Raw genomic sequence first — 27,241 nt, forward strand, 5'->3', positions numbered from 1 at the left:
CAATCCTGCCATCATACGTAATAATAATAGACCTCTTTGAGGAACGTGTTCTGAAGCATCTCAGAACTTTAGCATCTAAACCTATGACGGATCAGTCTAACCTCACACCTTTACAACAAGCTGCGGTTGGAACTCGACTCTGATGAAACAATTGTCATAAGACAAGGGAGGGGGAGTGGATGTTTGGTCAAAGAAAAAATATATGGAAAAAGCTTATAGACCACTACAAGATGTACAATACTATGAGGTTAAAGAGATGGACTATTTGAAAAGGAATAAAGAAGACCTTGATGTTTTACTATTACATTACATTACAAATAAAAAGACCTACTAGAACCGGAAGAAGTATTATTCATCAAAGATTTTCCTACCACTCCAATACTGTATTTTATACCTAAAATACATAAAGATGAAACCACGCCGCCATGGAGGCCCATAGTCTCCTCCAGAAACCCTCTACCAGAAAACATCTACATTTCTGGATATATATTTACAACCTTTTTTGAAAGACCTCCACTCATACATAAGAGACACCACAGATCTATTGGCTAAAATACATGACATGCAATGGGAAACCTCTTACTGGCTGGTGTCATTAGACATGTGTCTTTGTATAAATCTGTCCAGCATCAATTTGTTCTTGAGGTGTGCCAATTCTTTCTTAACATGAGGTCTGTTAGTTTCAATCAAGCAACAAAATGACATGATTAGGTTACTGTTCCAGTTCTGCATGGAACATGATGTATTTAAATTTGATAAACTATTCAGACAAAATAATGGCACAGCTATGGGCTCTTGCATAGCCCTTACATATGCATATTTGTATATGGGGTGGGGGGAGCAGACCATAGCCTGGTCAGAACAGAATGACATACATGTAAACCAGGTAGTCTGTTGGTACAGATTTATAGATCTACTTTTGGTATGGAATGGAAGTCAAGACAGCGTAACGGAATTTGTGAATAGACTTAATACCAACAATATGAATCTTAAACTAACATGTGTGAGTAACAAAGAACAATTGTTTTTTCTAGATTTAGAACTGTATGTAAGAGGTGATAGAATAACAAGCAAATTACACAGGCAATACTTCATGGCAAAGCTCATCATCCAGATAAGTTAAAATCCAGTATACCATATGGAGAGATGATCCATGCTAAATTAAACTGTTCATTCGAACAAGAATTTGAGAAGGAAGCTGAAATAAGAGCTCGCTTTTCAGAAAAAGGTTACAAGAAAAACAACATAATTAAGGCATATACTCATACAGCACAAAGACAAAGGAAAGATGAGTCAAATCACCAAAAATTCTAGAGACTGAACCAATTAGATTTATCAGTAGGTTCAGTAATCAGGCCACAGCAATAAGACACATTCTGCATAAACACCGGCCTCTATCCTATGTACAAACAGCACTATTAGTGAATCAATTGGTGAGAGACCTCTAATGACGTTTGGTAAGGTCAAATCTCTAAGAGATAGTTGGGTAGTGGAGGTGTACTCACTTTCTTTACGTTTAACTAGTTTGAGGGCTTAGTTACGTAAAATAGATCACTCGCTTTCAGGTGCTCCCTGCAGGTGCTGTGCTCCAGAACCAGAGAAATGCTAAAAAGAAGAGGTCCCTCGAAAGACAACTGGGGGCAAGCAGGGGCACATTAATTACAATACAATTGTAAAAAACCAATGCATTCAAGTCATTTACTTTCAATTTTGCAAAAAAATATTTTTGTATAGATGTATAAACAAATTAAATTAACACAAACATATTTCGGTGTGGTTTCACATCACACCATATACTGGGTATATGCATTTTGGTACAATTCACATATATTTCACAAAGTCTGTGTCACATTATGTCAAATATGAGTCATTACATTCCCATATGTATCATAATTACAAGTCCTTATGAGTTCTTTTTGGGGTTGTCCAGATATCTTTATAGGAGTTGGCTATTGATTACACTCAGGACTGTTGTCTGAGTTGTACCTCCGATCCTTCAACTACGCATTTCGGGCCTTCCTAGCTCTTCAGGTTTAGATATCAGGCCTTTTTAATGCTTTATCTAAGAATAGATAAAATAACATTTCTTTTTAGCAAATCTCTCAGAGATCTGATAGCTCCCAGCATGGTAGATTTTGGGAGTATGTCCGAGAATTGGCTTGGTAAAATCAAATAACCCTTAGGGTTTTACAAATGTAACAATTGCAAGATGTGCAATTTTGTAGAAAAAACCAGCGCGCTACACTATGGACTAAATTTGAGAAAGATTTGGAAAATTAAACATAGAATGAACTGTCTTACACAGTTTGTAGTGTATGCCATAGTGTGTCCTTGTAACCTCCTCTATATAGGTTCGACCATATGTCAACTAAAATTGAGGATATTGCAACACTACAGGGCTATTCTCAATCAGGATGTGACCTACCCATTAGCGGTACATTTTGCAAATAAACACTACAGTGATGCCACAGTAATGACATTTTCTGCATTAGCTCATTTGTCAATACATAGGAGAAGCGGTAACATAGAACACATACTAAGAAAACTGGAATCAAAACTGATTATCACTTTTTTAATACAAAAAAAACGAATGGACATAATGCAGGAGAAGAACTTGCAATACATCTGTTAGGAGACTGATGATCTTTAATTCTCCTATTCCTCTGCTATATTATGGTCTGAACACCCAGCATTTTAAATGCTTGACATCTCAGAATTTCATGATGGATTGTGTATTATTGGCAGACTTGGCACTTTAAGTTTTGGCACTTTAGATCTAAATGTCAGATATTGAAATGTGGTCTTTAGAACTATGTGTGACAGGAAACTGAATAAGCACTAGCACTTTACGGAAATAAGAAAATGGTTTGATCAGGATATTTTAAAATCATGAGATGTAGCCCATTTGGGCATTATCAAGTTTGTAGAAATACCTTATCGCCACGCTGACTTTGTTGACGAATAACATGCACTAGCACTTTAATATGAGAAAGCGATGCAACACCTAGCACTTTAGAACTATATGTTGGTATATCGAGCACTTTGATATGTAGCATATTAGGCCGAAATGTCAGATATTGTAATGTGGTTTATAGAACAGCAATATGTGACAGTGAGTACTGAAACCGAATATGCACCAGTACTTTATTAGTATAGGAATAAGGGTTGGCTAAGAGATTGACAAACTGAGATTCAGCCAATTCGGGCGTTATTTAGCCTACATTCAGATTATATTGCAATATTTACTTTATTGATCAATACCATGAACATGCACTAGCATTTTATTAAGAGTAAGTGGTATAACACTAGGAATTTTAGAATGTGTCAGATTTTGTAATGGAATGTTGGACATTAAATTGAATTTGCACTGGCACTTTACAAGTATGAGAACTTAGTACGATGGAGGTATCTACCAGTCATTTAATGTAACCCACTTGGGCATAATTAAGTAACACAAAACTTTTATTGTAATATAGTCTGTTTTGAATTATTGTGAAAAATGAACATGCACTAGCATTTTATTAGAAGTAAGCAGTTTGTACAGATTGTCTCCGCTAAGATATAACCATGCGTAGTGTTAGTGGGTAGGAGAGACCAATATTAGATGACAAACCCACTTGGGTAGGATTGCAATGTGAAAGGTGCTTTGAAAATCAAGGAGACACAGATATTGCAAAACGAGCTGACACTCATCCACTTGCCTCCGAAGTTGCGCTCTCTAGGCCGCCGCCATGCATGGTGCAATGCATAGGTATCGAATTGATATTTTTAGATATTTTATCTCTGGGCCAAATAAATGAAAATATAAAAAATGTTGCATAGAGAAATGAAATAAATAGGAATTACCATTTCGAATATCATATCCAATGAGTAATAAAAGGAAAACGAGCATTGGCCAGTCTACAATGACTAGTTCAAAATGGCAGCTCGATTTTAGCCTCAGAGGACAACACAAATGGGTCACATGATCAGATGAATTGCACTTTCATTTCCTGTTTGAACAACAAATAAACGTCCCGAAAGCCTTAGGCTGTAAGATTAGCCTGAAGAAGTCCCTGAGTAGGGATGGAACGCGTGTCGTCAGAATAGCGGCTAATGAGCCCAGCAACGTGTTTGTAAATCCATGCTGACTTGTACTATTTGAAATGTTTTTTATTACAGAATAAAAGTAAAATGTTAGCACCATTTTCTGGGATTGAGTGCTTATGTACCAGGCTGTATGGTGGTTTTGTGTTTTGCATTTAATCACTTTCCACTTTAATGCAGCATTTGTTATATTCAATGAAAAAACTTTAAGGGGACGTTATGGTTAAGTTGCACTAATAACCTATGAAATTCAGGGGAAAAAACGTTCTTATAGGGACGTTATGGTTACAGGTTATACCGAAACCCCCCACAAATTCGCCAGTTATGGTAAGCTAAGCATAGGTTTTTGCTAGTGCAACTTAACCATAACGTCCCTTTAACTTGTTTTGTTAGTGAATTTCATAGAATTTTATTAGAGCACTATAAACATAACCTTGCTTTAGCATAGTGTATTTAAAAATGCTATGTTTGTAATACCGCACCTTCACCATAACGTCCCTTTAGCCATCTGTTTTGTGGCCGATTATGATATAAAGCTCCTTTCAGAGTGTCACAATTTAAGTGGCAATGAAGGGAGGCAGTGAGACGCGCATTGTATACCCTCCACACAATTGTGTGCTAAATGGAAGGAGCCGTGGTACTGTGGAAAACACTTCAGTGGAAACAGGTAGAAATGGGTGGCTGTTGAAACAGAGGGTTGTGCGTGTTGCAGTGCGTTTTCAAGAGAGCAAGTGTGCAACAGCAAGCACACATTTTATTCCTATACTTCCAAAAAGGGCAGCAAGGCAATGTGTGTAGTGTGCGCAGAATTCGGAAATGCAGTAATATCAACAGGAACGCTATTTGTGGGAAAACTGTTCGTGCTGTGATACGATATAATTCCCATTTGTACAGTACGAAAATGGCACAAGTTGTAAAAAGACACGCATACACTTCTTCGCAATGTACCACACTTTCTCAATTTCCAGACCAAATAAAAAATAACGCGCCTACATGGGTGTCTGCATAATGGGATACACTTATACAGGAGATCGGAAACAGAAGCATTACCTGGCCTACTGCCTCCCTCAGCACAAACGGCACTGAACAATATCGTTGATTGAGCGTCACCAAGTCTCACACAGACGAACCAAAAGCATTCACTTCATTGTAGGTGCTCCATATGCATACAAACACACATGATACACACAACTCCCACCGGACTCTGTTTTCCATTCACTGTCAAGTAATGCATGTGCAATTCACCCACAAAGCATACGCTGTGGCTCGTACAACACATAGCCATAAACTCACCCTCTGCATTTAGGTCAACAAAGATACTGTATAGCAGTCTTTGAGTGCACTCCTCACCCAGAAAGCTTATTGCACAATGTCGTGTCCTCCACAGTTCCAAATATAAGGTGGCCATGTGCAAAAGGGGCGTATGTTACACGTACATTCCTGCAACTGTCGTGATTTCCGCAGACTTTTCCAGGTGTGCGCACGCGGGAGGAGGGGAATAAATGTCAACAAGGGTAGGGGATGAAATTTATTTTAAAAAAACAGCTTCCACAGTAATGACTTTTTTTTTCGGGCCTTTATAATTGTTTTTATTTGTTGCACTGCGCCTCACATTATTACAATACTGTCTTCAGTGCATCCTGTAGATTGGAAAACCGAATGTCATTGCAGTGACAATGAAATGCCATTTCCTTTGAGAAGGTGCACATATCGATCAACAATGTTGTCATTGTTACAGGAGTACATCCCAGCAGCATGCAAAATGTTACACATGCTTCTGTTGCGAAGACGCCTTCCCACCTCTGGCTGCCGCCAACATTAATTGGGATAGTTATATACTGGACTTGGTGGTATACATGAGAAGATCACCTTCGCAGTGGCAAAAATGCGCTGCACTTTCATCTTTTTGAGTTGACAGTACACACTTGCACAAGCTATGGAACCCAAAAGCAATGCTCCATAGTGCACTACCACAACGTGTACAGTACCTAAACAGGCCACTCGTTGACATTCTGCAAGCAAATAGCTGAAAGGATGGACAGCGACACCGCACCACAAAGTCTCCACTTTATCCAAATTGAAATTGCCATTAAGGCCTCTTTCCACGGCATACTGGAGCAGATCTAGCACAAAGCTATCACCCCCGATGAAAACTGCACCTGGCCATCTCTGCCAGCCTCACTACACAGAGTAATGAAACAAAATATGGCTGCCCTTTCCTGTGACGCACACTCTAACCACCTGATTGGACAATTGCACCAATCGCATTTCCATTGGCCAGCATGTTCAAAAGCGCAGAATGTAGCATGTGCGCCGCGCCAAGTATCGTAAGGGCCACGCCCCAGTAAATCATGAACAGTTGTTGTTTCCATTCCAGTATGCTCTTCCCACCACGCCCTTATTAGGTATTGCTAAGTATTCACACACGCATCCACCAATGCCCTCCAAGACTTCGGCATCTTACAATCTCAGTTCTCCACAAGACTTCATGGGGCTGATTCATGGAATTTGTGCGCCGAAAAACAGGGATGTGTGCGCCTTTCTGCCCTCAAATCCCTGTTTGTTAAACGGAGATTTGCGGGCAGAATGGCACACACATCCCTGTTTTTCGGCGCACAAATTCCATGAATCAGCCCCCATATGTACCGTTACAAAATCAGCCTGCATGTGTGCTGTTATTGGAAAGCACGTCCAGTGGAAAGGTCAGTGAAACATTGCATGAGTTATCCATGCACATAAGCACCCATCACCACAAAATAAAGGTATGAAGTTTTTTTGCAGTATGTTCACAACTGTTATAAGTGCCTCTGCGCACGATATCTGCCTCGAATTTATTTTAAAATGTTTTTATTGGCATTTGCTGAATTTCAACCATGCAGTTATTTAACCATGCAGTTATTTATTGTTACACATCAAGTAAAGAGCTTTTATACTTGTGGCGTTATTTAGTAACAGATCACAAAAACAAACAAATAACTTTCTTGACTTGTCCGGCATTATATCACTACCAGTCCCTCCATTCTTGTGCGCCATGGTCAGGGGGCCCAGCTCAGGCTACCACTCATGGCCCTGCCACAGCATTCGATCTAGGTGCGGTTATCCGAGATGCTTATCACTTCCATCAGACCCTGATCTGTTCGATCCTTCCATCCATACCTTGGTTTCTCCTTCTGCCCACCTCTCAAATTCTCTGTGCCATCTTGCATACTGTGGGCCCCAGCGTATTTCCAGGCCCTAGCAATAGCTCTTTTAGCCAGTATGCATGCCATGTCCATAAACTTGATTGCATGCTTATGTTTGCTAATTCTGGGATACAACCCAAGCGAGCATTCCTTTTGGAGATCACTCGTATCTCATGTGCACAGTGTTGGCTCATTTTTGTTGAACGCAGCTATCCTATGTAGGGTCATATATGTGCGGTGCAAGACATTCAGCTGTATCAACCGAAAGTGGGAGTTTCTCGATACTACTTTGGGGTACGCCAGTATTCTTTCCCACTCCTTTTCCGTTATGTCTGTGCCCAAATCCTTTTCCCATTGCGCTTTCATTGTCGTGCTCTTGGGGTTGGGTTTATCAGTGAGCCGTACAGCCTGGATACCGGCCGCCACCCATCGCTAAAGGTGTACATTAGGGCCAGCAGGGGGATTCAGTGGCAGTTCCTCAGGCCAACCTGCCCATTTTCTTTTGGCCACCTTCCGAGCTCTATGGTACCGGAGGAACTGCCCACCCGGCACTTCCTTCTTTTGTAGCGAATCAAACTCCCTGAAGACCCCCTCCACGTACAGATCACCCCAGGTGTATATGCCCCATCGCCTCACTGTTACCAGATCTGCTGAATCACCCCAGATATCAACCCCAATCGGCACCTCAGGTGAATAGGGGTGCCCAAGTTTCAGTAGCGCCATTACTCTTACCAATATCCTCCTCCCCAGTGTCACTACCATGGGAGTACGTCCCAGGCAGCTCAATGGTACCCATAGTATTTCTTTCAATTTTGCAGGGGCCACAAGTTGTTGTAGCAACTCAGTTTCAGACGTGGGCTCGCCTGTCAGCCATTATTTATATGGCTGAGTTGGGCTGCCAAGTAGCATTTTTCTAGATCTTGCAGTTGCCCCCTCCCTCTCTGTATGGCAAGTGACATTTTATGTTGGGTCGTTCCCCACAAGAACTCCTGTAGCAGTGTTTCCACTAGGCAGAAAAAGGACACCTTAACGTAGCAGTGTACGTTTTGGAAATGGTACAAAAATCATGGTAGGATAATCATTTTGGTGATGGCCACTTTGCCCATTAGGGACTGCAGCAACTTAGACCAGAATTTCATAGAGTTCCTCAGACCCTATACTACTGCCACTGTATTATCACTCACCTGTTCCGGTGTGTGGCTTATATTCACCCCCAGGTACTTGAATGATTCTAGCTCCCACCTTCTGGCAGTTTGCTTATGCCCTTCCACTTCACACCCACAATCGGGAATATGCAGGATTTTGTTTTGATGAAGCTGATTCCCGACAACTTTTGCATAGTTGTCCAATATATCTAGAACTACTGGGACATTTGGGTGTGGGTCCCTCCAGGTACAGCAACACATCGTCGGCATAGAGCGAGATCAGATTTCCCACCCCTCCTACCCAAATGCCAACATCTAGGTACTGTTTCCAGTGATAAATTGCTATTTGCTCCAGTCCCAGCACATACAGCACCGGGGACAGTGGGCAACCTTGTCTGGAACCTCTCTGTGTATACCAGACTGATGATGCCATCCTCCCAGTTTTAACTTTCGCTGTTGGGGCTGTGTATAATATCTGCACCCATTTAATGAACTGTTCCCCAAACCCGAACTCAGTGTTGCCACCAGCCATTCCCAGTATATTGAGTCAACCGCTTTTATCGCGTCTAGGGAGTTTATGGCTTATTGTGCCTGGTAGTTTACCATTTGCGCTAGGACATGGTGTAGTCTGCGTAAGTTCAACGGAGTACTGCGTCCTGGTACAAAAACCATTTTGATGCCTGTGAATCAGGCCCCCTATGATTTTGCTCAAGACGTTTGGCCAGTATTGTGGTTAGGTACATAAGATCATAATTTAACATTGTCAATGGGCAGTTTAAATCGACTCATCAGTTGGCTTCCCCGGTTTATGTATCGGGAGCACTAGGGTCTCCTTCATGGTCTCTGGTAGTACCCCTCTCTCGTACGCCTCCCTGAACACTTCAAGTAGCACTGGGGACAAGACTGTCTCGTATGTTTTATAGAATTCTGGCGGGCGGTGGGGGGTAGGGGGGAGTCCATCACTGCCGGGCGTCTTGCTCGAGGCGAGTGACCACCTTGCTTCTTTTACGTTCTGTTATGTCCGCTTCTAGTGCCTCCCTCTGCGCATCCTCCAGTTTAGGCAAACCAATTTCTCCTAGTGTATCTAATATGTCCTGGGGCACCTGCTGATCGTGGCTGTACAGGCGAGAGTAAAAGCTCCCAAAGGTATGATCGCCTGTTGGGATTTCTGCATAGTGCCTGCGTCATATTTCAGTTCTGTGGTCAGGTGTTTTGGGTGTTCCCTTCTGCACAGCCATGCCAGCAGCCTACCCGGTCTATCCCCTTCCGCGTGCACCCTAGTGGTTTTAACTGAGTAGTCAAACTTGGATAGCCTATCCGAAGCCTCTTGGCAGCTACCCCTTAATTTTGCCAATTCAAGCTCCTCCTCTCGTGTCCCCTGCGTCCGTGCCTCCTTTTGTCTTATTTCTTCTTCCCATTATTCCAACTCGAGGCACTATTCCAACTCGAGGCACAGCATTTTCCCGATACCTCCCACACTAGCAACAACCTCCCCCTGCACCACCACATTCATTGCTTCCCAAACCATTCCCCAACGCTCTACAATGCCCACATTCCTCTCAAAATATTCTGCCAACCTGCTCCATAGGGCTTCCTTGAAAGCCTGGTCTGTCAACGCATCAGTGGGCCTTCGCCACAGTGGTATAGTGGGGGGTTCTAGGACCATCCTCCATGTCAACAGTAGTGGCGAGTGGTCTGATATTCACCTGCCCAAATATTGTGCCAATTCCACCTGCGCGAGGTGGGCTTTGGCCACAAATATGTAATCCGTCGTGGTGTGCAGGTGGTGCGGGGAAGAGAAGTAAGAGTAACCCCTATCTGTTGGGTGCAATTCCCTCCACACATCAGCCAGGTCCATGGCCTCAAGTAGCACATTCAATGCCATCGTGGCCACTTCGTTATGGGATACCGGCGGGATAGATCGAGCCAGCTCCCCGTCTCGTACACAATTAAAATCTCCACTCCAGATGAAGAAACTTTCCTGGTGCAGGACTATCTTGGCACACAGTGTGTTAAGGTGTGTTGGGATCCCATGATTTGGAAAGTAGGAGTTCACTATGCATGTCTCTACCTGTTCAATGCAGCCCCTCAGTATCAAGTACCTTCCCTCAGGGTCAGTTTATTTCCCCATTAGCTTAAAGGGAACCGCCAGAGTTATCCAAGTGAGAACCCTGCGAGCATATTTGAATGACGATGTATACAGCAAAGTGTTTTCTACAATATGGCAATAAATTGATATAAACCACTTGATGTCATATACCTGTCATGAACAACATGTGGAAATGAAGTTACACAGGCCTGATTCTATACTACATGACAGCTGACGCCCAAAGGGATCGACAGTGGCTGACATCATCCTCATGCGCCACACCTTGCATGACTTGCATTCTGGCCCTACTGACTGCCTGCATCAACTCCAAACAGGCATCTAGGTGGTCACCCCACCACAGGGCCCTTGTTCTTTAACATGGCCCTAGCCTGCATTCTACACACATGCATCCTCGACATCCGAGACGACACACTGACGATCTTGGCAGCTGAATGCACTGGCAATAGGTAAGCTCTACTGCACGCGGTTTTATGCACAGAAACTGGTAGGCCTACCCTCACTGTAAGCAATCTCTAAACAGTATGACTCTGCACATTTAAACGCCCATAGCCCTTCGGGCCACCTACACCATAGGCTGCATGACACGTGTAGTGGCACCGTAATCACGGTCCACCCTTCCCCCAGGACCGTTGAGAAGGGGCACTCTTTTTAATCACATTGTATTAAATACAGATTTGCGGTAATTTCTCCGTGCACTTCATGAATGGCATTTGTGATTCCACCGAAGCCCTTTTTATCCCATTTAAGCGCACTCCACGTTTAGTGGGACCACCACTAGGTCTACTCTCACCAAATCTGCTAAAACCTACACCACCACCTCCCTAGTCACACACCAACTATGGGCTAGACAGGAACCGCACCCTTGGGGCACCATTTAGTAATCCTACCTCCTTATCCCCTGACAGGCGTGACCGCGCCTGTTGACAAGATGACTGCATCCTAAAAAAGTGGATCCTTCCACCTCTTAATCTGAGCCACTGAGCTCCTCGGATTCGGTAAGCACCGGCATCCGCCTTACATAGTATTCATAACTTCTCTCTGCTAGATCTTTTGCTGACCACGTACATCCTGACACGTTCTTTGTCTGTTTCACTCCTACAAACCACATAGGACCCTCCACTCGTAAAGCCACTCCTGTCCTGATGAAGGCCTACACCATTAGAGCTCACCTAGCTCCACGCAAAATGGCCGAAACACTGTCGTGTTGACATGTATTCTATTAATGTTGTTCAACTCTTGAGTGGGCCCACACCCGTCTGATTCCACTGAATTCTCTAAGCTTCCTTCCCAAGGAACCTATAGAGAATGAACAAACTGTACAAGTAGATGTCGCATATATTGACTACTTGATCATTCGTACTTAGGTACTACACTTTGTATGTCCTCAAATGTGAATGTCCCATGTTTTTGAAAAATAGCAGTGTATTACTACACCACTGCACTTCAAAATAAAACCCTCTTGTGCAGAAGAACAGTTTCATGAGAATTCTGTGACCACCCACACAAGGGGTTACCCAATCGGGGTGTAGCAGTGGTAACTCTCCAGCAGAGATCGACCTGACCTTGCTCATTCGTTTGTTGATATTATTGTACTGACCTGGGCAGAGCAAGGCAGTAACCAGGTACCCTTCCGAATACTAGTCCCAGTTTCCCTTGTGACCCTGACTCCTCCATTGCGTAGTGCTGCAGTCCGGTTACTCCCACCTCGCATTCATCTGTTCAGTGGGTAACCAATGAGATTGGCTGTCAGTGATACCTTCCCGCCGTGCAAGTCAGTTAGACAAGCATCTCAGTGTGATTGCCATGCTACTCTTGGTGATTGTTTGCTCCTGTCTGCTCAAATAATCTTATTCACTGTAATGGGCAACAGACACTCGCACTCTTGTCCATTCGCCAGCAACACATTTGACTTCAGTGCTCCCCTTCAGTGCCTGGGTCTCTGCAGTGCTTGCCCAGCCGTGGGATAGGCGCTTGCCAGCCCTTTTTGTTCTGATCCCGGGGACAAGACCCCAGTTCACTCTTCCTGGGCTCAGTGCGCTGCAACAGTCCAGGTCCGGCACCCTGCTTATTGTTTGGGTCCGCAGGCCAGTGCACCACTGTCCACTACCACGCGTACGTCTTCTTGTGAGTGCTCCATTGTGCAGGGCCGCACTGTCATGGCCTGCAGTGTCTTTGATGGCAGCATGCACCCCTCCCCTTGGTGTGCTGTAGCGCTCCGGTCTTTTGCTGCAAACCTCTTGCCGTTATTCAACTTACTTGCTGATATGCGTGGTTCGAAGTGGGCAGAGATCAAGCCAGGCCTGTGACTTTCCTGTTGGCGCATGCCGTGCCACTCTGCGTTGGCCCAGTGCGCTGCTATGCTGCGGTTTCAGCCAGCGCTTGATTTATGGCAGTTGAGTGTGCCTCCCGTTAGTCGGCTGTGCTACCGAGCACACGCTGCTGCTAGTGGCAGCCCAGCAGACTTGATACTTCAGGCAGGGTAACAGAAAGCAGAAAAGTATCTCAATGTTGCTGGGCCACTTGCCCGTCTCGTACGTCCTCCAATGCCAGTTCGCAGCCTCAGGCTTCTGTGGGGGGAGGGAGTGTCTACCGGAACGTGCCTGGAGGGCTCGGTTGCAGCCCCCTCTGCGTCCGTTGCGCAGCAGTTGGGTCGGGTGATCCTAGACTCTACGCGGGTCTCCCTGCCGTGTTGCAGCTCCTCCTCTGACGCGCTTCTCGCAGTTTGGGTCTACACCAGTCCTCGCCTCGCCAGAGATTTATGGTGTCGACTGGCACTATCAAAGGTCCTTTTGTTTTCCCTCGGTGCCGTTGTTGCTTGCTAGCCTGGGCGCCACACTGACAATGTACGCCTGCGCCTCCCTCTTCTGTCAGTCCGGGCTCTCCGCACTGTCGGTTTCAGTTCTTCCTCCTGCAGTGCTCGGCATCAGCCACGACCGCCATCTTGAGAGCATGGGGTCTCTTGTTTACCGCTGCTGTTATCCTCGTAAACAGCACCGGTTCTCGTCAGATTTGCAAGGCAGTGTTTAGGTATCGCTTCTTACGTGCACAGATGTGCTTGATTGTCCTTAATTCAAAGCAAACCGTTGCATAAAAGGATATTCGTCAGGATCTCGGCGGGAGCTCCGTTCAGGCACTCCCTCACTCGATATCTGCCTCTAAGCGTCCACTACGGGTTTAAAAAGCATACTGATGTTCCTCCCATCTCCTTCCTTAATGTGCCAATTTGTTCGTATGTGCTTGCAACGTTTTCATTTACCCATACCATACACTATATTAGCGAAACAGGAACCGTGTTCTTTCCTTCTGACAATGCTACGAAAATTGTTTCCCACTAACCCACCTACTACATAACTCATAAAAAGAAGGCACTAAAGCCACCACTAAATGTATCTAATCAACCTATAGTCACTTTCCAAAAGGTCATTGTCTGCACGGCTGTGGTGCTTTGTAACCTGCACTGTTGCAAGAGGCTCTTTTTAAATCTGCCAGCTTCCACTCTGCACCCCAAGCGACTCATCCATAAGAAGAGTGTGCAACTTGTTCTTGGCCTGAATGGCAGGGATTGATTCTCTGCTGGACTAAAATGTCTGCAATAGCTCAGTGGCAGCGAACAATAAAATAAAAGGCCTGTGCATTATGCAGAAGGCCTTCTGGTCCCTGGGACCTCAATACCTTGCACTCTCACTTCCTAAATATCTGCTTGCTCCATCATCCGCCTCGTATTCCCTCAGGGTCAGTTGCTTCTACACGCAACCAGATGGTGGTAGATGTGTTTCTTCTGCTGGGGCCTCCCTCTGCAACACGCTATCTGTCTCCCTGGACCCTGAGTAGAAGCATCGTAGGGTCTGAAAGCTTGAAAACCTTTCCATGTGCTTCTTCTTTTTCCCCTCCTCTCCCCTACTCACTTCCTGACTAAAATGTATTGTGTACTGCTTTGCTACCCACCCTATAATCTGTGCCCGAGGTCACCTCCCTCCCTACAGTTCCATTTTTGCACTAGCTTTCTACCAACCCCCGCACCTGTGGGCTGTTTTCTATAACCCTAACAGTCCAGCCACCACTTCATGTCTACACTTATCCTTGCCAGCACCGGCCGTAGTTGCATGTATTTACAAGGCATAAATTAGTTTTCATAAAATGAATTAGCAGAGATTGCTAATTAAAATGTTCTTGATTAGCAAACAAACTCATTTGATTAGCAATATTGTAGTAAAATTGTTAATGTTACCAGAAGTTATTTGTACCCAAGACATAATGAGCAAAACATACACCAGTTTGTGTACCACTGAAGTAAAATATTAGTGAGATGAGTCAGGTCTTGCAAATGTGTTCAACCTCTGCTAGTCCTGACGGGCAGGTTACTTAGTTTACCTACTCGACCTACGAGGAATGCACTCGACCCATGGCAACTGACCTCAAATGTAAATGCACATTCTGTAAAATGGTCCATGTCGCCACAAGCCCACTTTCTGTTTGGCACACTACAGCCACACAGAGGTAAGCCATGCATAGTGAAACTTTTATTTGACATTCCCTGCAAACAATGTAAATGTTTTTCAAACGTCTGTCATGGTGCATGCTCCCAAAACCCTGAACCTGGTGAGCCCGTCCCGGACTTTGGCTTCCTTGGGGACTTCCCAGGCCCCAGCTAGGCTCACCTGGACTCAGTCCTGGCGCCAGGCTCATGGTGGGTGCTAAATACATGGGCCATATACTTGGCTCTGAGAGGCTGAGCCATTCAGTACAGGGTGTGGCTTGGGACTACTTTACCTGGAGGCAGGATACGGTTAAGGGGAACTATTTTCCTGGGACTACTTGCAAGGCTATTTAAACCGCAAACTGAACATGCTTCGCGTTATTCTGCACTCCTGCAGCGTAACGCTCATTGTGTCAGCTCAGCTCTTGCTTCCCTTCTGCCACGCCCGTCCAGAGTCTTCTTTCCATCGGCACCTGAAACGCATTGAAGGCCTTACCTGCAGAACATCCTGATCTCGCCTTCTGCTTACCCACGGACCGCCGCACCTGTAGAAGAGCAGAACTGAAGGAACCCTTTCGGGTACGTATTCGCCTGAATTCAGCCACCTCTAGGAACTCCATCGAGCAGTTCTTAATCATTCCAGCATCGCGCCGCAACTCAACCCGTCAAGCGGCTCTTCCATCTTCTTCCTGGAACTGTGCCGCACCTGCCGAACAGAACACACAAAGCAGGTTAGTCGCACACAGCAAGGAAAGCTAAATACAGCGAACAATTAGCGCGCCCTGCACAGTGCTATACTTACCAGCTGGAATCCTGCTCATCATTGTCAGGAGTCATCCATCATCCATCATCCGAAATCCGCTTAAAGCCGCACCTAAAAGACAAGAACGAACATTAGATATCTCGAGCAGAAAGACTTAAGGCAGCTATTTCAAGGAGTTATTGGAATAGAGATTTACCTGCTTACTCCGGCCTTTCCACTTCAGCAATCTCCATCGGATCAGTGAAGTAACTAGATCCTGGAAAGACTGTGAAACCGTGCCCCTGCCAGAGTGCGCAGGACAGAGAGCTCGCCCATTAAAAAACCAAGGTGAGCCAGAGGAAGAGAAGTGAAAATCGGAAGGAGGGGAAAACCAAAACCAGCTCCATTCAATTGGCTAATATCTTGTTTCGACTTGCAGACGAACATCTCCTGAGGCAAGAACGAAGGGAAGATGCGAGCCAGCACCCTCAGTTAAGCAGAGCGACACCAGTGCAGACATCATCCTTCGAACACAAGCACGCCCTCGTGGAGACCAGGTGAGCGTGACACGTCCCCTTCAAATGGTACTTGCCCTTGATAAAATCTACTCAACAATGTGAGTGGGCCAAAAGACTTTGCAGGCCCTGGTTGAGTGCCTGTAAAATGTAAATGATTAGCTGCATGAATAGATAGATACAAATAGATATGGGCTCTGAAAACAGTTTGGCCAGCTCTCTCCCACAGGTGCTAATATATAATGCAATCATAATCCTAGAGCAATGCAAGCTCTGGAGGCTAACTACGGTTTATGGTATTGCAGTAGATCTGTAGATGTACAGACTGGATGGCACTATTGATCACTACTTTGCATAAACATCTAATATACTTTGTGTATTTATTATGTAAGAGGAAATAAAGTCAGAGACTAAACATAATAGATGGCGTAGCAGGCAGAGAACTGGACAAACTAGGTGGAATATTGTAGCTGCGGCTATCCCCCTTTCAGGGTAACTGGTACAAAGCAACAGGGTGCTAAGAGAGTATGGGATTAGCTCATGGATTGAACACCAGTTGCACTGATCAATGCAACCAGCAGGTTACAGAACCATGTTTGCTATCAATAGCATTTGGTTGTGTGATCATGTACATTTTCCATACTGTTTGCTTTGAGATATGATGCATCTTCTCGAACAAAATTAAATATGGTTGACACTATGAGATTTAGATGGATTAACCTAAACTTTCCTGTAAAGCCTGGAGGCAATGCAGTGTTTTACAGTAGCAATACTTTAATTATACATTATGTAACAACTTGAATATTTTCTTAATGGAATTGCATGACTGTCATCTAAAAAAGAAAAAAAAAAGTAAAGTTAACACATACTGTTCTTTGCCAGGAAGGATATAGTTGGCTCAATAAAAGTATCATTCCAATTACTTCAGGTTTGCAATTATTTGAAAAAGAAAAACAATTCTTGCCTAGTACTCCCACACAGGCCTTTGACACTTCAGTGGAGAAGATGATTACTGCTGCACTCTCGCTCCATTAGCCTCTTTGCACTTTCAGTGAACAGAAAAAAGGGTGGAGAGACTCTTGAGGGCAAGATAGTTACGCAGGGCGAGCTATGCTTTTATTGAACAGGATATATTAAATAGCTAGATTTGCTACACAAGTACCGATGTAATTAGCAAACCTACAGAGTTGTATAGCAAATTGCTGTGTGACACTGCTTATTGTATGCCCTGATTTATATTTTGTATTGTTCCCATGTACTGCACTTTGCCCTCCCCTCTTCTCATTCACCTGCGCACTCTCAATGTCAGCTGTTCTAGAGGAATCAAAATCTGCGTGGCCTCCGTTCCGCCTCCCTTTCCACACCGCGCCTTAAAACACTTGTATGTAGGCGCGATACAAATGGCACAAAATACCATAACACATCATATAATGCACACACTGCATTCATAACATGATGCCTGACATGTACCTTGTACACTTCACAATATGGTCTTCCCGCTGTAACGCATTTACTACAAATGTCGGAAAAGGGAGCCCACAAAAGCTGCAGGGAATGTATATTAGCAACGTTAAGCAAGTGCATGCATACAAACAGGATGCATGCCCCTTACCTTGCACACTTTCACCATAGCCTCCTACATTTATTGGTACAAACAGACCTTCTGTCAGTGGTTATGTACACACCACAACCATCAACCACATGGCCAATGCCATAGCTGCCATACTAAAAAGCTGGATGTGCCACGTCTAATCCTCCAAGTTCTGTGGAATCCGCAGCATTACTGTGCTAGAAACTGGATGGGATTCAGGGGGTGTTAGAGCGGGTGGGGGGAGGAATGTGAAACAGGGATGGGGCTTGTCTCTTTAGCATTGTCTCTAAAAACACATATATATATTTTTCTCTTTTTGTTATGTACGTGCATTCATGCCGTTTTTTTCTTTTCCTTGTTTTTCTCTCTTTTGCTCACTGTCTGTTTGCTTCTCCTCCTGACACTTTTCTCGACTGAAGATGAACGCTTATCTTACATTTCTACAGAATTCTCTGCAACGCATTGTGCAGAGTGGCAAACACAACAGCATTGCCAATGGAGGTAAAACAAATCAATTTCTTTGAAACCACTGGAAATCTGGCTGGTTATTCTTTCATAGTAGCTGCAGAACAGCCGAGTACTGCACATAAAGTCGCACATGCTTCTGTTTATCCAACCTCTCCCAACCCCTGGCTGTGGACAAATTACACCGGCATTCTCCCATTGTCATCGATGAGAAAATCACCTTTGCAGTAGGAAATATCTGCATCACAGCTGTCATCAACTTCTTTAAGTAAGCAAGCAAACCTGAGCACTACATGTGCCCCAAATGTCCTCCAAAATGCACGACCACCACATCTACAGTACCAACAGAGGCCACACATTTGCAAAGGAGATCCATGCACCTGAAACATCACTCATAAACTGTGCACCAAAAAGCCTGCACTCCTTCAACTCAAAGTCGGTATCGAAGCCTCTTTCCACACCATACCTGTGCAGATGGTGCACAAAGGCATCACCGACTATAAGCACTTGCCGTCTGTCCATCTCCGCCAACCAAACTGCATCGAAATTTGGGGAAATGAGTCACTACCCCTTCCGGTGAACCACACCCTTAAATCCTCATTGGAGCAGCCCCACAGTTCCTTTTGCGAAGGCTCCATGCTCCGAATGCCATGATGTGGCACATGTGCTTTTCCAGCTACAGCTAGGACCACACCTCAGTAAAGCAGACACAATACTTCTTCCTTTTACACTCAAATTTTCCAACACTCCCTTAGTGGCGCCTATTGGCAACTATAACATTTCAAAAACGCCTGCATCAATCGCCTACTAAACCTGGGCATTGCACACTATCATTTGTTATGTTTATATGGCGCTTTCCTCCAAAGCGCTGCACATTTTAACAGGATACATATAACATTATAACAGTAACAATAGAAGCAATTTACAATTACGAATCAGTCCAACAAAACAGTAAGTAGAGCAATTAAACTGAAGGGAGGAGGGAGAGTAGTGCAGTAGAACTGAGAGGGGAGGAGAAGGAGGAGGGAATCAGATGGGGTAAGAGGGTGAGAATGGGGGTGGAGGGAGATTATCAGAGTGAAAAGAAAAAGGAGGGAAGAGGAGCAAGAGGGAGGAAGGGTTCTGTACACAACTCCATATTTCCAGTTAAACACTCTGAGAGCACGTTAAGCCCCTCCACCAGAAACCTTTCCTACCGGATGCCCTATTTCAGCAGCCACAATGATCCTGCGGCACACCCAGCACACCTTTCGCCATGCACACAACAGTCCACCCTTGCCCACACCCAGCAAAATACTATAAATCCATGCATGAGACCATGTGGGCAGCTAACATTGTGCACAACCGTAACATAAGTATCAGCACTTCAACCCAACTCCCTCGCACCATAAAACGAAAAAACAGGTAGCAATTAGCAGCATCCACAAACGTACCACAGCCTCCATCACCCCTACCCACTGCCATTCACAAAGTATTGTGTAACTACCAACCTAACCACAACATTTTCACAACAATGGCCCTACTTCAAACAAATCTGCAAACAGCATAGTAAAGAACCCATACAAGCTACACTTCAACCATACCCTCTGCCATACTGGCAGTATGCACACACTGCACCCAGTGCCCCCACTGCGTGACTTTTCATTGCACCATCTCCAATCGCACATCCAAATTGTTACCATGTTCTACCGCGACCTCGCTTGCGGAACCAAACAAACGCACCATATTTTGGACGAGATAGCTGGCCCTGGCCTGGTGTTGGCTGAAGGAACTCATCTGAAGCGCCATGCATGGTTGTGGAATATCTGGGTTTAAACCCTAGACGCAGGCTTCCCTAATTAATAAACCGATGGAGGAGTCTGCTTTGTTTGGGGAAAGCGGTTGACGATACCCTTGAGACGGTGAAAAAGGAGCACAACTCTAAAGTCATTAAATCAAATATCCAGCAAACAGTACCTGCAGCGCTGGGTTTTCAACACCTTCCTGTCCTTCGTGGGCAGTCCTTTTCCAGACCCACACAGGCCTCCTACACCACAGGAGGTTCACCCAGGGACTCCACTCAAGGGTTGTCAAACGCCTATCCAACCTCTCAATAGTGGGGTTTTTGGCGTGGCAAAGGATGGGGTAGAAATGCAGATGCCATAGGCTCCACTACCCCAGCCAACAAATGACTCTCCAGTCCGAATACCCTCCCACATATCTCCAGTAGGTCTGATGATATACTTCATCCACACCTGTGAGGGGATTACTTCAGGCAAGTGGGTGTTCAAGACAGTGGGTGGGGGATACTGTATCGTGTTTCTCCAGACGCATTAGTACCACCAGCCAAAAACAAGAAGAATGTCTCCAGACCATCTCCTTATTATTCAAGCTGAAGTGGGGGGCCTGCTGCAACGGGAGCGATAGAACTCGTCCCGACTCACCGGGTAAACAAGGGTATCTTTTCAATCTACTTCCTTGTACCCCAAAAAAGGATCTTACCATGTGTCCTGTATTACATCTGCACCCTACAAACAAGTATGTCAACCCTCAAAGGTTCATGATGACGAGTCTGCAGGAGGTAATTCCACTGCTAAAGCACTTTCATTGCAACCTTGGACATGAAAGATGCACACTTTCATATTTCAAGACAGGTGACAGCCTTGTCTTCCCCTCCAACGAGAGGATCCAAAACATCTTGTTCCCAATCCCTCAATATGTAGCTGGTCGGCAGATAACCGTAAGGAAAGCCATGTGGCTAATAGGAATGATGGCTTCCTGCATTTTTCTGGTACCACATGCTCATCCGTGCATACTATAAGTGATTTTCAATCCGGCACTCACCTAAGTCAACGCCTAGCATGTAGTGCACAACTGCAATCCTTATTTATTTTTGTCTAAAAGTTCTTTATTCTGAACGATATACCACTCCTATCACGCCCCTCTCCTGGAACCCCCCCCCCGGTCACACTGAACCAGGAATCAGGCTGGTTTGCAAAGTTACAATATTTATTTATGTATTTACAATTTAATCACACTGTTTTTAATGGGTACACAATAACCAATGGGGTGATGTAACACTGAATAATCTCTTTAATACACAAGAGTAATAGTGAGCAAAACAATTCAGCACAGAAATAATACTTTTGTGTGTGTGTTCAGATCAGATAGCACTGTGGTTCTAGGTTCCCCCTGCACACCCCTCAACCCCAATAGGCAATGTAAAGAGATGGTAGGAGAGCAGGTATTCAGGAATGGCAGAATTCAAACAGGATATCAGTCCCACTTTCTCCCAGCAAACACGAGAGAAAAACGGAATTGACTGTCAAGCTGTCAGAATGGCTTTTAAAGTTATCTTTAGAATGGACTGGGTAAAAACACCAAATATGGTCAAAATCGCTGAAATTGCTAAACATTTTTATGGGAGCCGCTTTGGATAGTTGCACACAAACACAAGCAATGATTTAATACCAAGAAACAATTTGGAATCTTAAAATTCAAGTCGGAAGCACTCCAAAGCTTTTTTACACGTGTAAGAATTTCCCTAAGCGAAAATTTGCGGCAAACTTTTCACTGCGCTATAACGGGTGAACCGTATTGATTTGGAATGCTGAGGGAGTTATGGACGTTTTAGTGGAGTTCGTTTTTTCGAGATAGGCGCAAGAATGGAAAACAGGAATGTACTTTTAAAATGACAAAAGGATTTCTTACACTAGAGGATGACTATGAACAAAACAGATACCACACAGGAACACAGCCACGTGATCAGAATGTCTGCCTGCAGAGGACACTCGCCTTCTTCAGTTTAGAAAATATCAGCGCAAAGAGAGTTTTAACAATACTAGTACAGGAGGAAGATAGGAGGGATTGGATAGAGAGTTAAGACAATTCAAAAGTATTCCTAACAATACAGGTTCTGAATACAAGATAGGATGGGTTTAAGATAGGGCTTAACTAAGCAAGGTACATATGCTAGTAACACAGTTCTTTCTATAGATACTCACTAGATATGTTTTTAAACAGAACTGTCAGGATTCTGGTCCGTCAAGATTCTGGTCAGGGAATTGGATCTGGTTTTAGGATAGATGCCTGGGCGCATCGGATTGGATCTGCAATCAGCAAGGTGCTCTGGTCACAGAACAGAACAGGACTAGACTGGGTCTGCAAAGCACTCTGGTCACAGCACGGCACAGGACTGGATTGAATCCGCCCTTTTTGGTTCTGATAATTATTTCAGCAGGCAAGCAGTACAGCGCAGCCCGGATGTATTTTGATGCTGCCCCTTAGGTTTGTGCGATTCTGGTTCTGGAATTTGAGGCCTAGCTGAAAGTGGTTCAGCTATGCAATGGGTTTCTGTTTTGCCAAGTTTCAAGAGTCTGGAGCAAGGAAGATGTAGAGTCCAGCAGCAGGGTACTCCGCCAGTATCAGGATAGTGAGTGAATCTGTCTGTATTTCCGAGTGGTGAGCTGTCTCTATTTATGCTATGATAAAGGAAGTGTATGTGGGCTGGTTTATCCTACGCTCGCCTCCTTTGGCAGGTGATTGGATCAGAGTCTACTCTCTGTCTTGATAGGAGGAGAGAAACAGAGTGTCACCTTTATGAGGCTGAGAATCCACCCCTAGCCTCTTGAACACAAAATCTACTTTTGGCACAATACATATTTCCACATGTGCAGCCTCTATAACAATCACGTACACAGATCACATATGTTATATATCAGCTATCCCTCAAAACCCCGGAGCTGTGGGATCTTGCTTTTCACAGAATGTTGCCCTTTTCGTCAGGCACACACTGTCCAATTTTATAAGCAAATTTCTTCAAGTGTGCGCGTTTAACATGGGCATAAGTGTATAAAGTTTCATACTAGCAGCAATACATTTTGTGTAAAATCACATTTCCTGCTGTTTCTTTCCAGAACATGTCACACGATTTTTCCGCCTCTTGAAACGGGCAGCCAAAATTTAGACTCACAAATCTGTTGTTTTCATATTTTTCACATTTTTAAGCAGTAAGTTATCTGTGTTTTTTTTTTAATGTGTTCTTTGTCCTTGTTAAGCAACATATGATGTTTTAGCTCCACCTCTTTTTGTCTCTTTGCAGTCCAGATGCAGTCTCCTCCCTGTTTGCTCTTGGCAGAGGCCATTTACGACTGTCCTCACACCTCGCATTTCCTTAGCAGCAGCTGTACATTGTTCCCTATGGCTCTGTAGACCAGGTTCTTTCCAAACCCTATAATTATCGCTTTGGTGTGATTTCCTGGTGGAGGAAAAGGCCTTCCTTCTGTGAGGAACCTGTTATTCCAGTTTGGTAGCTTTAGCCGGGCTTGATTTAATTAATTCTGTAGCATTTTTCCTTAGCTTAAAACAAACTTGTGATTTCAAAATAGCAGCTAGAATTCTCGTTCAAGATTTTAAACCATGGGATCAAAACAATTACAACATAGGTTACTCACACTAACAGGCCTTTTAGATTGCAAACATTTGGTTTCAGTTTATATACATGTTTAAATCAGGCAGGCTCCTGACAGCTGTCATCCCTGCAGTCCTCTGCTGCACAGAGATTTTTTTACATCCACAGACGGCCCACTTTTGCTGTGGAAATCCCTTTTATGCTTTCAGCTTTTCAGGACCTTGCAAGTTCACAATGATGTCTTAAACTAAGTGAATTTTGTCACCCATGCCCTCATACTCTCAACTTGGCAGCTTTGGTCCTGAAGTCATAGAGTTCGGGCATCTCCAACTGCCTCAAAGATGTATGGACATTCTATAAAGAGGCATGTAAACCAAATACCAGACACTTATTTCAATCAACCAGAAGTGCTTTGTTATTTGGTGTTACACACGCTTTACCTAACTCCCCTCTTAGACCCAGAATTCATTTTTAACTCACTGAAGGTCCACTTTGCTGCCCTCTCTGCTTATACCACCTCTCAAAGCAAGGTTTCCTGGTGGAAAGTCCTTCTAATCAAAACTTCTATGGAACTGGTTAAAAGACTTCACCCACCTATTTCTAATCCAACTCCCGGATGGGACTCGAATGTCACCCTTACTAAACCTATGGGCCCTCCTTTTGAACCAATGCACAAATGTAGTCTTAAGGTTCTTACCTAATAATAAGACTGCTTTTCTGGTGGCTATTACTTCCATTAGGAGGGTAAGTGAACTGCGGGCGCTCTCAGTTCAAGACCCAATTTGTTACTATTCATAAGGACAAAGTGGTTTTGCGCACCCAGCCACGCTTTGCACCTACATTTCTCTAAATTCCATGTAGACCAATCCATACAACTACCATCTTTCTTTCAAAACCCAACCAATTCAGCTGAAATAAGTCTTTTACACACTGAATGTTAGGAGAGCAGTGATGCACTACCTCAATAAAACTAAACCACTTTGGAAGACAGATTAATTTTTCTTATCCATTACCACTGGTATAGAAGGAGATTCTGTCTCCAAGTCTGCAATCTCAAAATGGATTGTTTAAATGTACCCAGATGTGTTACTCCCGGTCAAAGAGCACCTTACCTTTTACGCCTAAAGCGCATAATACTCGAGGCACAGGAGCTACTTACTATAGCTTTCATTGGCAAATATTCCTCTAGATGCTATTTACAAAGCGGCTTCCTGGAGTTCTATTCACACCTTTACACAACATTACTGCTTAGATGTACATTCTAAGACTTGTTCTCAGGTGGTATTAAGACATATTTTTGCTGATGTTCCTTCAAACATCCCACCACCCTCTCCTGGTACTGTTTGCTAATCTATGCACAGCATGTGATTCTAAGCAGATTCACAAGCATCAGAAGTCTTGGGAGGATGGCTCAGGGGCAATGTGCTCCCCTTGGACGGAAGCAAGACGACCCAGAGCACCACAGGTTCGATCCCTGGGTCCACGCTTGGAAACCTCTGGGTATTAAGCGCGTTATAAATAACTGATCCGATCATACCTTATCGTAATCCTATTTCTGGTGCTTGTTGTTTCCGCTTAGATTCACATGCCCACCCTTCCTCCACTCTTGGAATTGAAATAACGTAGACATCTTACACCTTCCTATTATTCTGTATTCACTCACCCGTTCTATTCAGGCTCCCTCATGGCAGAACTATAACAACCCCGGGGGGGGGGGGTGGAGGGTGCGGGGGGGATGCGGGAGGGATCATGGGTACACTACACGTCACACTGGGGATAGCGTTACCGAAACGCCCAGGTTGAAGTCACTTTTCGATCTTCAAAAAAAGATGTTGAGCTATATGCAGAGCATGTGAATCTTAGCAGATACAAGCACCAGAAATATGAATACGGTAAATCATGTATGGGTATTGGGTCAAAAGACCTTTTTCCAAAAAAAACCGAAAAGATCGATTTAGAAAGACCACTCCGTGACCGCACAGAATGGTCTTTCTAAATTGAACTGTCATGCCCCTGCCGCACACGAGTGCGGGCAGGGACTGGCAGGCATGACGGGACCCAGAAGCGCCGCCGGGGGATAACGTGTACATGTTTGGTTTGCGTGTGTGTTTGTATGTGTGTTTATGTTGGGGGGGGGGGGGGGGGGGGGAAGGAGAGGAAGGGGGAGTCTTGGGTGGGGGAGGGTAGCCGCGCGGGAGGAGTGAGGAGGGTTCGGGGGGGGGAGGGGGGAGACAGGGGTCGGGTGAAACCCTCCAGTTTCTGACATAACCTGCCAGAGAGGGAGGGGTTACGGGGGGCGAAGCAAAATACCCTTTTGCTTTTTGTAGGCCGCCTAAAATTGGCAAAAAAATAGGTCTTTTTGTAAGGCGACCTACAAAAAAGCAAAAAAGACATAGAACCCATGTATGTCATATGCTCTTGGTTTGAAGATTGCCCGTGTGTAGTGCAGGTACAAGCCAGGCCTAAGGTCTCACCTGTCTGTTCTCCCCATGCATACCATTTCTTGCTTGCCAAGCGTATCACTCCAGGGCTTAATCCTGATACACCTGCAAGTTGTGTAAATTAGTTTATCTACTTGACCTAAGGGAAACAAACACGACTTTTGAACGTGTTGGCAAAATATTTGTTGTATTTGCAAACAACATGCTGACGCATGAAGAAACATTACCCCCAGTGTTCAAGAGGTGTTTTTTTTCTTTTCTTTTTTTTTTTTAGTCTCCTGCTGAATAAGTTGTAAGAATTTTCTATAGAATGCAGGGAATACCAGATTCCCACCCTGTAACGAGCAATGAAAATTAGGATTAGTATACATTTGGGCAGAGGAATTTGCAATAGTTTGTTGGTTTGAGTTGGGGTTAGAATAAGTCTAAAAGTTTAGATTTGAGATATGGTTAAATAAATGAATGATCCAATACATAATGGAGCATCAGCAAAGTACCATGAATGGGTTAGAGTGTGAGTTGGTGATTCGATTTATGAAAAAAAGGAGCACTAAATAGTGCTGAAAATTAACAGAAAGAATATAGTTGGCTGCAAACTGATGCTGAATTATATTAACATATGAATAACTATGTTTATTCAAAAAGTCAATCCTTTGTACACCATAGTGCAGCTGCTCATTAATGAAGTGACTTATTTCACAAAAGCAGTGGCAGAGATGTGAATAAGGGGCTGCAGGCCGCTTCCTACTGTTGGCTCAATATACAATCGTGAACGTGGATGAGCCTGAAGAACCTATATTTTATTCTTTCAATCTCCTCCACTTAAGATCCACCGTACATCTTGGTCCTTCATGGTAAAACCACAGAAAAGAGTTCACCGTAAAACATGCTGTGAGTTTGTAACTACTTGATGGTCTGCTCAGAATTTTGAATTGACGCTTTATTCTCTGAATTGTTAAATGGGTAAACCCACAATATAAAAATAAATATCTATTTTAGCTTAAATGTTGACAACTGTGTTTAGGTTTAGTAACTCACTTTAAAGAAATAAAACTAATCTAATTTTAAAAAAAAAGTCGAGGCTAACTAGACTCGGCA

The 27,241-nt window shown here is 44.2% G+C and overlaps 1 protein-coding gene across 2 annotated transcripts in view; it reads left to right on the top strand.

Annotated features, from left to right (window-relative positions):
* ADRM1 (ADRM1 26S proteasome ubiquitin receptor) overlaps positions 1-27,241 on the top strand; it is a 337,972-nt gene that overhangs the window by 45,214 nt on the left and 265,517 nt on the right. The gene's annotated exons all lie outside the window — the stretch shown is intronic.

Source organism: Ambystoma mexicanum, chromosome 3p, assembly GCF_040938575.1.
Source record: "Ambystoma mexicanum isolate Mex_15411 chromosome 3p, UKY_AmexF1_1, whole genome shotgun sequence".
NCBI classification, from domain to species: Eukaryota; Metazoa; Chordata; class Amphibia; order Caudata; family Ambystomatidae; genus Ambystoma; species Ambystoma mexicanum.